General features: G+C 45.3%; 1 protein-coding gene across 1 annotated transcript in view; it reads left to right on the forward strand.

Annotated features, from left to right (window-relative positions):
• SUSD3 (sushi domain containing 3) overlaps positions 1-13,398 on the forward strand; it is a 36,678-nt gene that overhangs the window by 6,893 nt on the left and 16,387 nt on the right. The window lies entirely within an intron of this gene.

A 13,398-nucleotide genomic window follows, 5' to 3' on the forward strand; every position in this document is an offset into this window, starting at 1 on the left:
TGCTCCTGCCTGCATGCCCCTCTGCTGTCATGGGTGAAACCCAGGAATAGCAAAGCTGAACCCAGCAGCAAAAAAAAAAAAAAAGGAGAGAAGTAAAATAAAAAGTGATAAAACTGCAGAAAAGGCTTTTAGATCAGGCTGTTAGTTTCTCAGTCCATGAATGATTTCTATCACCATAATAAATTGCATGCTATTGCTAACTCTTTCAGACTGGTGTCTAAAAAAATCAATTATTCACAGAAATTCTTGCTGACAGTTGCCATTTCAGGGTCACAGCTCTGTGGTGTGCATTTAGCAGCTTAACACAGCAAACCAAGTACAGGAACAGCTTCAGTTTGCTGTTGGTAAGGAAAAAGGACTTGCAGAAGCCAAACCAGGCCAGCCAGGGGGAGCAAATGCAGGCAAGGTCACTATCATTCAGGTTGGTTTTGTTGAACAGGGTGGTTGGGAATTCCCCTAGAAAACTAACAGACCTGTATTCAATAGTCTGTTTTAAAACAAGAAAGTAGTTTCAAAGAGAAAAGGTTGAAAAGATTCTGTATTCTTTACAAATAAGTGGTTTGTGCAAATGAAATTTCTACGTTTTGGGGCTTTTTGGCCAAAAATGAACATGTAGCCATCAAGTATCAAGCATTTCTGGTCCACCTAAAATTTCACGTTGGGGGTGAATTTCCTAGTGCCTGAAGCAGTTTTTGGCCAGCTCTGGACCCTTCCTGCTCAAGCATTTTTCAGTCAAGGCAGCATCGGTGCGATGCTCATCTCACTGCCCCCCACCAGCAGGGATTTCTGCCACCCACAGAGGTTGAGCTCAGCCTGGCAAATGTCACGCAGAAGCAAGAGGCCACCAGCTGCATCATCACATCATCAGGGGACATCTGCTCTTATCGCAACATTCATTACCCCAAGCATGTTTGCACGCTGCTGTACACAAACCAGGCCAAGCAGTTGCTGCAGGCAGATAGCCTGGAGCTGTTGCTGGCTGCACAGGGGCCAGCCACACGCTGACCTCTGTAGCACCCGGGTTAGTGGTGAGGAGTGGGAGCGTGTCAGCGTGCGGGCGACAGATGCACAGGGATGCTGCCCGCCTTCTGGGGGGCTCCTGCAGAAGGGGTCCCCAAAGGGCGGCTGAGCAGGTGGCAGGGCACGAGCAGCAGCCTGTCGAACTGTCCGGTAGGGCATCCTTCATCCTTTCTCCATCTATGGCTCTGAACAGATACGTGCTTTCCCTGTGGAAATAGGTGTGAGGTTTTCTTTTGGCTTCTCCAGTGGCCAGCTTTTCAATGAGGTGCAAACTAAACAGATGATTGAAAACCATGTTAAAAGCAGGAGATGTCTGATGTTGCCAGGGGCATCGTACTCAGACTCATTTTTCCATCAGATGTGTTCAAATAATAATTTTCTGTCCTTTATCCTTTAATTTTGAAGATTCTTAGCTTAGTTCTGCCCAGCTCTCCTGCTCGTCTGTGCAGCCCACTGTGGGTCAGCAGAAGCGTTGGTGATTTATATATTGAATCTGTAGATCCAGTGCTTAATGGACAACATTGCTGCTGGTTTCTCTCTATTTTAGTTTCCTCATCTGCATGAAACAGTAAAATATGAATCTTGCTCAGTTTACCAAAGGTCTATTAAAATGTTTAATTTTGGCAACAAAATGATATTTATCAAGGGAAGCCAGAAAATGTTGGATTTGTTACTAGATGGTGTTCTGGTTAAATATAAAATTGATCCACTTAGGTGTAAAAAAAACCTGTCTGCTCTACAGAGAAAATGCCGAAGGGTTTTGCAGAGATCCTTAGAGGTGCTAAACCATTTTGTAGGTGAAAAGCCACGGAGCTGAAGCTTTTCTGACAGCAAGCCCTTTTCTTGGGCCCATTGACAGGATGAATGCTGATAAGGTATTTGTATTAGAACAGGCCAGACAAGATGGTTTTGACATTTTTCTTCTTTCTACGTTTTAAAGGGAACAAAAGGAAGATAGTCGATTCTGTCAGAGCATCCCCTTTCAGACAAAAGGGTCAGGTTTTCCAATTCAAGTTCCTACAAGTGGGCACCCGCATCCTCCTCCAGACCCTGGAAATGCCCATCATCATCTCTGTGAGAAGGGAGAGCGCTGAAATAGTTTGGCTCTCATAAGTGGTTATTGGTTCTGTCTCATGTCAGACTTCATACGAGCACGGGGAAGGGCTTGCCAAAGACAGACTGCTAGTAAAACTTGTCTGTTTTCCTCTTGATGCCTGACCTGTGTTAGCAAGGTGCTAAATATTGAGTTGGATGCTGAACTCTGGATTTCCCAGAATCATTGGCCTTCTGTAGCATATTTGTTTAACTTTTATTTCACTTGTGGTGATTGTTTTCTTGCAGTTATTGTGGTGATGAAAAATGCTTTGAGCGTTGGTCCAAGATAATCTCTTATCTCACCTACAGACAAGGGAGAATTTTAACATTTCTGATCATCATAGTTTCCATTGGAAAATGTACAGGGTCTGGTTAATGGAGCCCATGTATTGCTTTGCACCATCTGCAGAAACATTACAGTTGGCTGCACTGGTTTAACGAGTGAGAGGTTATTCATGAGCACTGGGGAAAAATAATGATGAAAGTTGAAAATACAAACGTACAGACTTCACCAGCCTGATGTTTCATGAAGGACACTTCCACCAGCAAGAATGTGCCTCAACCTGGCTGAGGACAGAGGGAGGCCTGGCGGCGGAGGGAAGGTGAGGGGATGCTCCTAGTCTTTGCTATTCCCTGGAGAGAAGGAAAATTACATAGAAGCAGATTCCTGACCTTCAAATTTCAAATTCAGAGTTGACCTGATGGATTCATTTGTCTTGTTTTACGTTTCTGACATCCAATTCTTGCCTGGCTTTCCCTAAAGACGGGGTGACAGATCCTGGGGTAACAGTCGCATCTTGCTTTGGATTTGAACCTTTCCAGAGACTGTGGATGTAGAGATGCATGGGGGAGGCTGAGGACCATCTGTAGAAGACTGCAGTATTGTGTAACTAGTTACTTCTGTTCTTTTTGTGAATACCAATGCTTATTATGCAAGAAGCAGCGCTAACAGACTTTGGAGGCAAGCAGAGCAAGGGCTGGAACCCTCGCTACCTGGTGAGGATGGCGTGCTAGGACTCAGCTCTCTGGAGTGGTGGATTTTGGTTGCATCCTGGTGAGACCACCTGCCCGTCGGGTTTATCTGATCCATGACATTTGATACGTTCAAAATCTCAGCTGAAGTGCAGGTGAAAAGTTCATTTCAAGTTATTCCTCTTAATTTTATTGTCCTTAGGATCTTTGTTTTAGAAATTAGGCCACAAACTCTGCTTTGTGCAAATATGTAATTTATTTATTAACTTCTTTAGAATGACAAAGAGTGGAGACCATCAGCAATATTAGCTCCATTCACTACACAATTAGTCACAGAAGCAACTGTTGGCATCACTTCCATGGGTAGTTTTTAATTGGGAACAGACATAATTCTGATGTGCTCTGTAGTGGAAACACAGATAGATAGATAGATAGATAGATAGATAGACAGACAGACAGACAGACAGACAGATAGAAATAGAAATAAAATTACTTCTTTTTTTTTAATTTGATATGAAAGTAATGGTCAGGAGATGAATAGATGAATGCTTCTAATTTGCTTTAGGTTTAACGGATCCTTCCTGTTCTCAAAAGTTACACTATTATTAACTTTTCAGAAGTGTTGTGACCTATTTTTTCAATTCTGTTGGTAAACAGACTAATAAAGCACAGAAACCCCATCTGTTCTTGCTTTACTGGGGACTTCATCAAATACCTCATTTTTCATTTAGTTCTTATTTCTCATTAAATTGTTCCCACACAAAGAGAAATACTCAGTATTGCCCTTGTTGCTAGATCCAGATGAGAATAACCTGACTTTGATGTAAATTGGCAAAACAAATCAATCATGGAGATGGCAATACGGTGACTGGAACAAATCCTCTCTTAAAAAAATAACATAAAAGACATGAATAAGAATAATTCTACACCAATCCTACACATTATTTATACTTGAAATAGGAGTGGATTGCACATGTTGTTGTCAAACCCTAATCTAGAATTTGGATGATACGTAGCTTTGGATTTTACGTGGATTAAAATTGCTTGCAGCCTTCTAGTATCAGAGTCATAGAATGGTTTGGGTTGGAAGGGACCTTAAAGATCACCTAGTTCCAACCCCCACCATGGGCAGGGACACCTTCCACCAGCCCAGGTTGCCCAAAGCCCCGTCCAACCTGGCCTTGAACCCTTCCAGGGAGGGGGCAGCCACAGCTGCTCTGGGCAACCTCTGCCAGGACCTCACCCCCCTCACAGGGAAGAATTTCTTCCTTACATCTGATCTAAATCTGCCCTCTCTCAGTTTAAACCCATTACTCCTTGTCCTATCACTACATGCCCTTGTAAAAAGTCCCTCCCCATCTTTCCTGTAGCCCTTTGGGAGGCCACTCTAAGATCTCCCCGCAGCCTTCTCTTCTCCAGCTGAACCCCAACTCTCCCAGCCTGTCCTCACAGGGAGGTGCTCCAGCCCCCCCAGCATCTCCGTGGCCTCCTCTGGCCCCGCTGGAGCAGGTCCGTGTCCTTCTGCTGTTGGTGCCCCCAGAGCTGGACACAGCCCTGCAGGGGGGTCTGATGAGAGTGGAGCAGAGGGGGAGAATCTCCCCCTCGCCCTGCTGCCCACACTGCTCTGGATGAAGACCAGGACATGGTTGGCTTTCTGGGCTGTGAGCGCACATGGCTGGCTCACAGTCAGTTTTTCATTCACTAATACCCCCAAGTCCTTCACTTCAGGGCTACTCTCAATGCACTCAGCCTGTGTTTGTGCTTGGAATTGCCCTGACCCATGAGCAGGACCTTGTATTTGACATTGAACTCCATGAGGTTCACAGGGTCCCACCTCTCCAGCCTGTCCAGGTCCCTCTGGATGGCACATCCCTTCCCACCAGTGTGTGACCACACCACACAGCTTGGTGTTGTCAGCAAACTTGCTGAGAGTGCCTTGACCTCACTGACCATGTCACCAACAAAGATGTTAAATAATGCTGGTCTCAACACTGACCCCTGAGGACGCCACTCACCACTGCTGTCCATCAAACTGTTGACCACAATTCTTTTAGTGCGACCATCCAGCCTATTCCTTACCCACCGAGTGGTCCATCTGTCAAATCCATGTCTCCAGTTTAGAGATAAAGATGTCATGTGGGACAGTGTCAAATGCTTTGCACCAGTCCCCGTAGGTGACCTCAGTTGCTCTTCCCTTGTCCACCAGTGCTGTAACTCAGTCGTAGAAGGCCGCCACATTAATCAGGCACAATTTGCCCTTAGAGAAGCCGTGTTGGCTGACACCAGTCACCTCCCTATTTTCCATGTGCCCTAGCAGAGTTTCCAGCAGGATCTCCTCCATGATCTTGCTGGGCACAGAGGTGAGACTGACTGGCCTGGGTCTTCTTTTTTTTCCCTGTTTTCAAGATGGGAGTTATGTTTCCCCTTTTCCAGTCAGCGGGAACTTCACTGGACTGCCACGACTTCTCAAATGTGATGGATAGTGGCCGAGCCACTTCATTCGCCAGTTGCCTCAGGACCTGTGGATGCATCTCATCAGTCCCATGGACTTGTGCCCCTTGAGGTTTCTTAGACGGTCCCAAACATGCTCTTCTCCTACATGGGCAGTTCTTCATTCTCCCAGTCCCTACCTTTGCCTTCTGTGTCTTGGCCAGCGTGGTTGGAGCACTTGCCAGTGAAGACTGAGGCAGAGAAGTGGTTAAGTACCTCAGCCTTCACCGTATCCTGGGTAAGCAGATCTCCTGTTTCCTTCCGGAGGGGGCCCACATTTTTGCTAGTCTTCCTTTTATCACTGACATAGCTACAGAAGCATTTCTTGTTGCCTTTGATGTCCCTGGACAAGTTTAATTCTGTCAGAGCTTTGTCTTTCCTAACCTGATCCCTGTCTGCTTGGACAGTTTCTCTGTATCCCTGCCAGGCTACCTGTCCTTGCATCCACCCTCTGTAGGCTTCCTTCTTGTGTTTGAGCTTGTCCAGGAGTTCCTTGTTCATCCATGCAGCCTCCTGGAGTTCTTACTTGACTTCCTATTTGTTGGGATGCATCGCTCCTGAGCTTGGAGGAGGTGATCCTTGAACATCAACCAGCTTTCTTGGGGCCTCTCTTCCCTCCAGGGGATTATCCCATGTTACTCTGCCAAGCAGATCGCTGAAGAGGCCAAAGGGTGCTCTCCTGAAGTCCCGTGTGGCCAACTTGCTGTGTGTCCTCCTCGCTGCCCTAAGGCTCTTGAACTCCACCATTTTGTGGTCCCTGGAGCCAAGGCTGCCCTTGAGCTTCACATTCCCCACCAGCCCCTCCTCGTTGGTGAGAACAAGGTCCAGCACAGCACCTCTCCTCATTGGCTCCTCTGTCACTTGGAGAAGGAAGTGGTCATCAGTGCCTTCCAGGAGCCTCCTGGATTGCTTATGCCCTGCTGTGTTGTCCCTCCAAGACAGCGGAGTGGTTGAAGTCCTCTGTGAGGACCGGGGCTTGTGAACGTGAGGCTGCTGCTATCTGTTTATAGAGGGTGAGCATCCATTCTGTCTTCCCAGTTGGGTGGCCTGTAGTAGACCCCCCCAGTAATGTCCCCCGTCCCTGCCTTCCCTTTAATCCTGACCCATAAGCTCTCAGTCGGCTCCTCACCCATCCCCAGCAGAGCTCCACGCATGTAGCTCGTCACTGACACAGAGGGTAACCCCCCTCCTTCTCTCCCCTTCCTGTCCTTCCTAAAGAGCCTGTACCCTTCCATTCCAACACTCCAGCCATAGGAGCCATCCCCCACATCTCTGTGGTGGCAGTAAGGTCATAGCCCTGCAGGTTCTAGCTCTTGTTTATTCCCCATGCTACGTGCATTTACATTAGAGGCATTTAGGTTGGGCCTCTGCTGAAGCTGACTTACTGGCTGGAATTCCTCTGTTCTGCTCTCAGGTGCTCTCGTGCTGCCCTGTGTCCTCTCTTCAGGCTCTGGGCATCTGTTACTGGCACCGGCACCAGACTGGTAGGAGTGGGATGGATTGAGGTTCCCCTCTGCTGGCAACTTCAGTTTAAAGCCTCTTTGCCAGCCTGGCCAGCCCATGGCTGGAGATGCTCTTCCCCTTCTCTGACAGATGGGCCCCATCACCCCCAGTAGACCATGTTTCTCAAAGTCCCATGGTCTAAGTAGCCAAACACCTGGATGTGGCATCAGTCCTGTAACCAACTGTTGATTTGCCAGACTCGACTTGCCCTTTCAAACCCCTTCCCTTGACCAGGAGGATGGATGAAAAAACTACCTGTGCTCTGGAGTCCCGCTCCCAGGGCTCTGTGGTCCTTCGTGACACTGCTCAGACTGCTCCTGGCTGTATCGCTGGTGCCCACGTGAAACAACAGCAGTGGATACCAGTCAGTGGACTGTACAAGGCTCAGCAGTCTCTCAGTAACGTCCCTGATAGAAGCCCCCAGGAAGCAGCACACGTCTCAAGGGAGTGTGTCAGGCTGGCAGATTGCTATTTCAGAGAAGAGTTGGCAAGTGTTTAAGTGCTGACTCCTAAATCTTGCTACATCTGGTTCACTATGCTGAGCAGCTCAAAAGGCAGATGAAAGTGCTGGGAGGGAAAACATAAGAGGATCAGTATCATAAAGAGAGATGAACCGAGTTTGTCTGCTTCAGATTTGGATGTAAGAATTTGCAGCAGCATAGTGCAAGGGTTTCCTTTGGATGTGGAAACCAAGAATTTGATGCTGTCTGATAATTTTTGCTACCTTAGCAGGCATGAAAATACATTGAAATAGGCTTTGTCATCCTTCATCCACCAAAGGGCACCCTGAGTTGTCAGGGACTGCAGAGGGAATACATTGCTATATTTTCCCATCTGGATGTAGGGATCGCAGCTCTGCAGAGTGAGTAACCGGCAGCCCCACGTGAGGTGGGTGCAGCCATCCAGCAGCTCTGGATTGCCCAGGGGACAGCACCCTGCTTCGCCTCAGCCCTGTTAATGAGCTGATTTAAGCCTCATCCATGACTTCTTTTCTTGCTGGCTTTACACCAGCTTTGTCTAGCTGGAGGATGAGGCCCAGGAGGCTCAGTATCCCACTGAAGTGTCCCAAGCATTCAACAGGAGTTGGGGTTGGGCTTCTCCTCATGTATCTGGAAAGGTTGCGTTGGTGAGAGCCTCATGTTTCAGAGCTGCTTGGCATTTGACACTGCTGTTTCTTTTTCTCTGGATGCATTTGCTTCTCGGTTCTACTGTAGGTGCTCCCTTCCCTGCTCTAAGCCAGAAAGGTTCCTCCTCTGATGGCAGCTGCTGCCCAAACTCTGCCGTGGCTGAACTGAAATCACAGACGTGCTCCTGACAGAGACTTGCTGCACATGAGGAAGCACGCGGGGTGCTGAGATGTGCTCACTCGTCCTGGGGGCTCCCGCCTTGCCCGTGACCCTGAGCATGGTGAGAAGGAAAGCTGTGCTGCCTGAAACACGGCCCATGAGACTCAGCCTGGCGTGGGAGCCCCAGCACCCCTTCACCCTGCATAGCTACTGCATGTTGTTAATTACGTTGCCAGAAGTGTGTTGAAAAATCAGTTTTACCTACAAAACAGACCACAGAAAAAGAAATGAGGGAAGTTGTTAAGAGTGAGCCTACGGTATCTGCTATAATAGAGGAATGAGCAGAGAGCTCATTTGTGTATGGATGTGTAAACACAGAAACTCGCTTCAAATACCATTTTTCTCTCCTTCCCTTCTTATCTCTTAATTACATGGAAGTGCCTTATCAGTGGGAGAATAAGCTTTTCTGAAAAAGCATTTCCACGAGTGCTTAATGGTTGCCTGTGAGAATGATCAGAATTTGGGTTCCCTCTTTCACAATTTTAAAAATACTTTTTCAGTAGAAACCCCAAATGATGTATAGAGATTGTTTTCATTTGGAATTGCTGAAATTAGGCAGAGGCAAGACCCAACAAGCTGTGTTTCTTTTTTCAGACAATGTGCTCTTACAGATGTCTTCTGTAGGTACCCTCCTGTTTTACTGTGTGCAGTTGTCCAGATGGTTCCCCCCAAGAACTGACCCCGGGGAACAGCCGCCTGCGCAGCTGCTGTTGCAGTTCTTGCATGTCTCTATCAGACTCTGGAGCATGAAGCTCCCCTGGGCAGCAGCGGCCGAGCCTGGCCCTGCCTGCTGGTCCTTACAGCCTGTGTGTGCAGAGGGCTGTATTATGGTGCATGTGGTTTGTGCCACGCCTGGACCTCCAAAACCTTCCCCAGGGGAGTAACTTTGTAAGGCCGTACCCGCGTGTTGGAAGGCAGACAGGTCTCTAAGAGCTTTCCAGCATCTTGGCTTTAGAGTGACTCTTGGGAACCAGTGAAATAGGTAGGAAAAGTCAAATCATGCCATTTCTGCCACGTGCTTTTGTTAGAAAAGGTTGAAGCAGGTTACCTGGTGCTGCCAAGCAGTAGGAGGTCTCCATAGCTTCCTTCCCCGTGGCTGTGGCACAGCTGGGGACCTTGTTCAGGCTCTGCAGCTTCAAGAGCCTGGGTCTCCCCGCCTCACTTTTACTGCTGATTGATGTTATGTTTAGCACTTAATTTCTCAAAAAGCCATGCCAGTGTCTGATTTTTCTAGTGGGAGGATAAACTACTCCTGGTAGCCATTTGCTGTTGCAGCACTTCATGCATTTAAGAGCCCAGCCCGAGTCATGGCCAGCTCTGCGAGAGCGTGAAGGCAGGGTGGTTGCGACGGGACTCATGGCAGGGCCATGCGGTTTCACTCACACAAGATGTTTTTTGTGAGTGAACATCTGCTTTATTTCATATTTCACTTCTATCTGCTTTTCTTTTGCTTTTTGACACAGTGAGCTCTTCCAAGACCTCTTCTGGGAGGCTGCTGTGGAGTCCCTGCCTATGACTTCAGGGACACTAATTTCTAAGGCGTGCTTCTGTAGGAAAATAGGCTTGCAGAAATAATACCAGGATGTTTATTTTCTGCGGGGTTTATAAAAGCTAATATTCTGTCTCTTTCTGGCATCTGGTTATTCCAGCGTGTTTTTAAGTTGCATTAAATAGTCAACAATAAGCAACACAAAGGCTTGAGTTAGATGTGTATGGGAATAATGAGGCAAAGTCATGAATTGATCCCTTTCTGCACAAACAGTGAGTAGCAATCTTGATAACATGCTTTCAGGTAATTATTGCTGTGGTTTAGATAATGTTGGTATATACTTATGTGATGTATTTGATTTTTAGTCTCTATGTTTCTCTATGGAAGGAGCACAGGAAATGTTTAATGGGCAGGCACGCCTAGATTGCTCTCTTGTTTTTGCTCTCTTAGCGGCAAAACATAAATCCATAGCTTGCTGACAATGAAACCATATGGTAAGTCTTTCTCACAATTCAGTTTTGCAATATAGATAATCCTGGCTGTGCATGAGAAGAGATGTTTTGGATTATTTTGTCTTAATTCTTGCATTACTCTTTATTTTTCAGTGCCTGGAAATTACATATGTGCCTAAACCCAGAGGTTTGGGTTAATGAAGAATTTAGGGAATATGCTACACTTCAGTGTCTTTACTTTGAGGACACTTATTTGTCATATGAAATAATCTGTTTATTTACTATAGCTAGTGCCCTTCTGTGTTGGCAGGCGGTAGCAGCAGATTCAGATACTTTTGGAACACTGAATATCCTCTTAGTGTAAAGCCAAGCTAAAAAATGCATTTGTATAAATCAGCTCTTGCTTTTCAAGAAGCTGCAGAAGTAGCTGCAGGAACTTGAAGTTGTTCAACTCTTAGTGCCCTGAAGGGAATTGGATGGCTGGTGGTCATCTCGATTCAGTAGATTTAGTCAGATAAACATGCCTGAAGAGTATTGAAAGGCTAAGTCTATATGGAACATCTGCTTATATAAATATAAGTGTGGAAGTTTACCTAAATAATGATTTTCTGGAGACAGAAGGGTAAAATTAACCTAGCGGAAAAGTGAATGCAACAAGTAACTGCAAAAGCATTATAGATAGTTAATAGCAAAGGATGCTAGAGCTTACAGAAGAGATTTCACAAATGAGTTATTAGAAGAACATTGATGATTAAAATGAGGGCAAATTTTATCCAGAGATATTAAATTCACAAAGTCATACAGCAAAAGTCCATCTATGCATTTCAATAAAAGCATTTTTAAAAAGCAAAAAATAGTGGCACATTCAATGTTTTGACTTTGGTGGGAAGAAATTGTGTTGAAAAGCTCTTAGGATCTTAGAAGAAGAAATAGTATTTCTGCTCTGGCCAAATGCAGGTGCATGAAATGCAGTTGCTGAACTTTCAGCTCAACATCTGTGTAAAGCCATGTCTAGAAGCTTTCAAAAGTTTAGCTCTCATTAGCTGTCATTAAGATGAGCCTCTGGGGTTCCTGCTCCAATTACATTCACATGGGAATGATCATCTGGGAATGACATAATGCTGTTACAGCCCCAGCCGCAGCAAGGCAATATCCATGGTTTCAAGGGATATTGGCTGTTAGAAATCTTTGTAGTCCTCAAGGGAAGCAAAATATTTTAAAATCCATGGCTGAGGAATAATGCTGACAAGGTCACAAGTGTTCAGAGGTTTTAATCACTCGGCATATAGCATCATGGGCAAGGACAGTGCAGGAAAGGGTCAAGAGCACTTGAACCAGCTACGGCTGCACACAGTACTCAGGATGGTCAATGCTGGATTAAATGAAATATGTCTTGAAAGAAAGATTCCAGTGCCAAATGATCTATTCTTTGGCGAGCAGAAGCTGAATAATGAGTCCAAGGTAAACTAGTAAGTCTACTGAAAGCATCTAGTGAGCACTGCTGTGGTGGCTAAGTAGATGTACTTTGAACACAATTTGGCTCTGAATTGCTCTTCTGTATCTTGGGCTGCTACAAGTGTCACCGATGTGAAGTCTATGTATGTGTTCCAGTATCTAAAAATAGTCTTGAAAGTGTAAAGTGCAAAAAGGTAGATATATTGCAGCTTAGAACAATGTTTTTTCATGGCAAGTCTCTGGGTGATTAAGGTAAAAAGAAAACCCTGAGCTTGTAAGGCTCCTCTGGAGTGAGGAAGAAGGCTGTGCAATGCACACACCCCATGTATTCCAGTAATGGGATTTTGGAGGGAAGCACAAGAGGTGATGGGAAACAACCCTCTAGAAAATATTTGCTCTCATTGAGATGAATTGCTGCCACAGTAAGAGACTGAAAGAAGTGGCAAAACAAACAGAAATAATCTGCATGGAATTAAACCAGGCATGTTCTTAAAAACTGGTCCTCAGTACATATTTACTTAGTAGATTAGACCAGTAATTGTCACTGTGGCTTTTGTTTGGTCTTTTGCTGAGATTTCTTTGGGTTTGTTTTCCAGGGGGCTGGGGTTTTTAAGAGCGTAAATTGAAGATAGGTAGTAAGCCTGTCTGCTGGGGTTTGATCACAGGAGCTTAACATTAATTAATGACCAGGGGGGAGTTTTAGTATTAAAAATAAAATAGATTTGCTATCAACATGTGATTCTGTCAAGGTGTTCTCAAGGAGACTGTTAAAACTCTACATTTCATTTGCCTGCAATTGTGGGAAACATTATCCTCCTTTTAATTTTTTTTTTTATGACATAGTGCCTGGTCTGGCCTTGCAACTGCAACGCAGTTGCCTCTGAGTCTGCTGAAGTCATTTGGAAATCCTGTGAAAGACAGGGAACTTGGGTTCTGATGTAGAAGCGGTTCTGATATTTAGTAAATGTTTTTTAAAAAAGCAAAAATATTATTAAAAGAGTTTCCAGATTCTGTCAGTGCACATGTACAAACCCAGAACATTTATTTATTGTTGTTGTTTTTGAAGTGTATCTGGATGTCATATGTTGTCTTAATGACCAATCATTAAAATTTGTCTTTAAAATGAGTGTGAAACAAGGAGTGTTGTGACAATAAAACTCAATGTATAAAGTGAGTGGCTGACATTAGGTGGCCAAGAGAACAGCTCCATGACTCAAAGAACAGCTGTATGAACAACAAAGAAATAGAAAGAGAAAAGATGAATGAACAAAAATGTACTAAAAATGAATGATGTACTATAAAGCAGAGTTGTCACTTGAAAACGGAGATAAGATGAATGTACTTGTGCTGTATGTGTCTCTCTGTCCCTCCCTGTGGCTTTTGAACCCACTGGCTCAATTCAGCCAAGACCAACAGAGGTGCAGTGCTCCTGAATGATAGGAAGTTTCTGTAGGATCATGAGAAGATGCTATCAAGTAGTCTGAAATGCTGAAATATGTGATCAGTCCATTAGATCATGGAAAGTTTGCATGGGGGAGGATGTGTTACAAATACTCCCAGCATGGAAGATGCCAGC

The sequence above is a fragment of the Athene noctua genome, chromosome 10 (assembly GCF_965140245.1).
Source record: "Athene noctua chromosome 10, bAthNoc1.hap1.1, whole genome shotgun sequence".
NCBI lineage: Eukaryota > Metazoa > Chordata > Aves > Strigiformes > Strigidae > Athene > Athene noctua.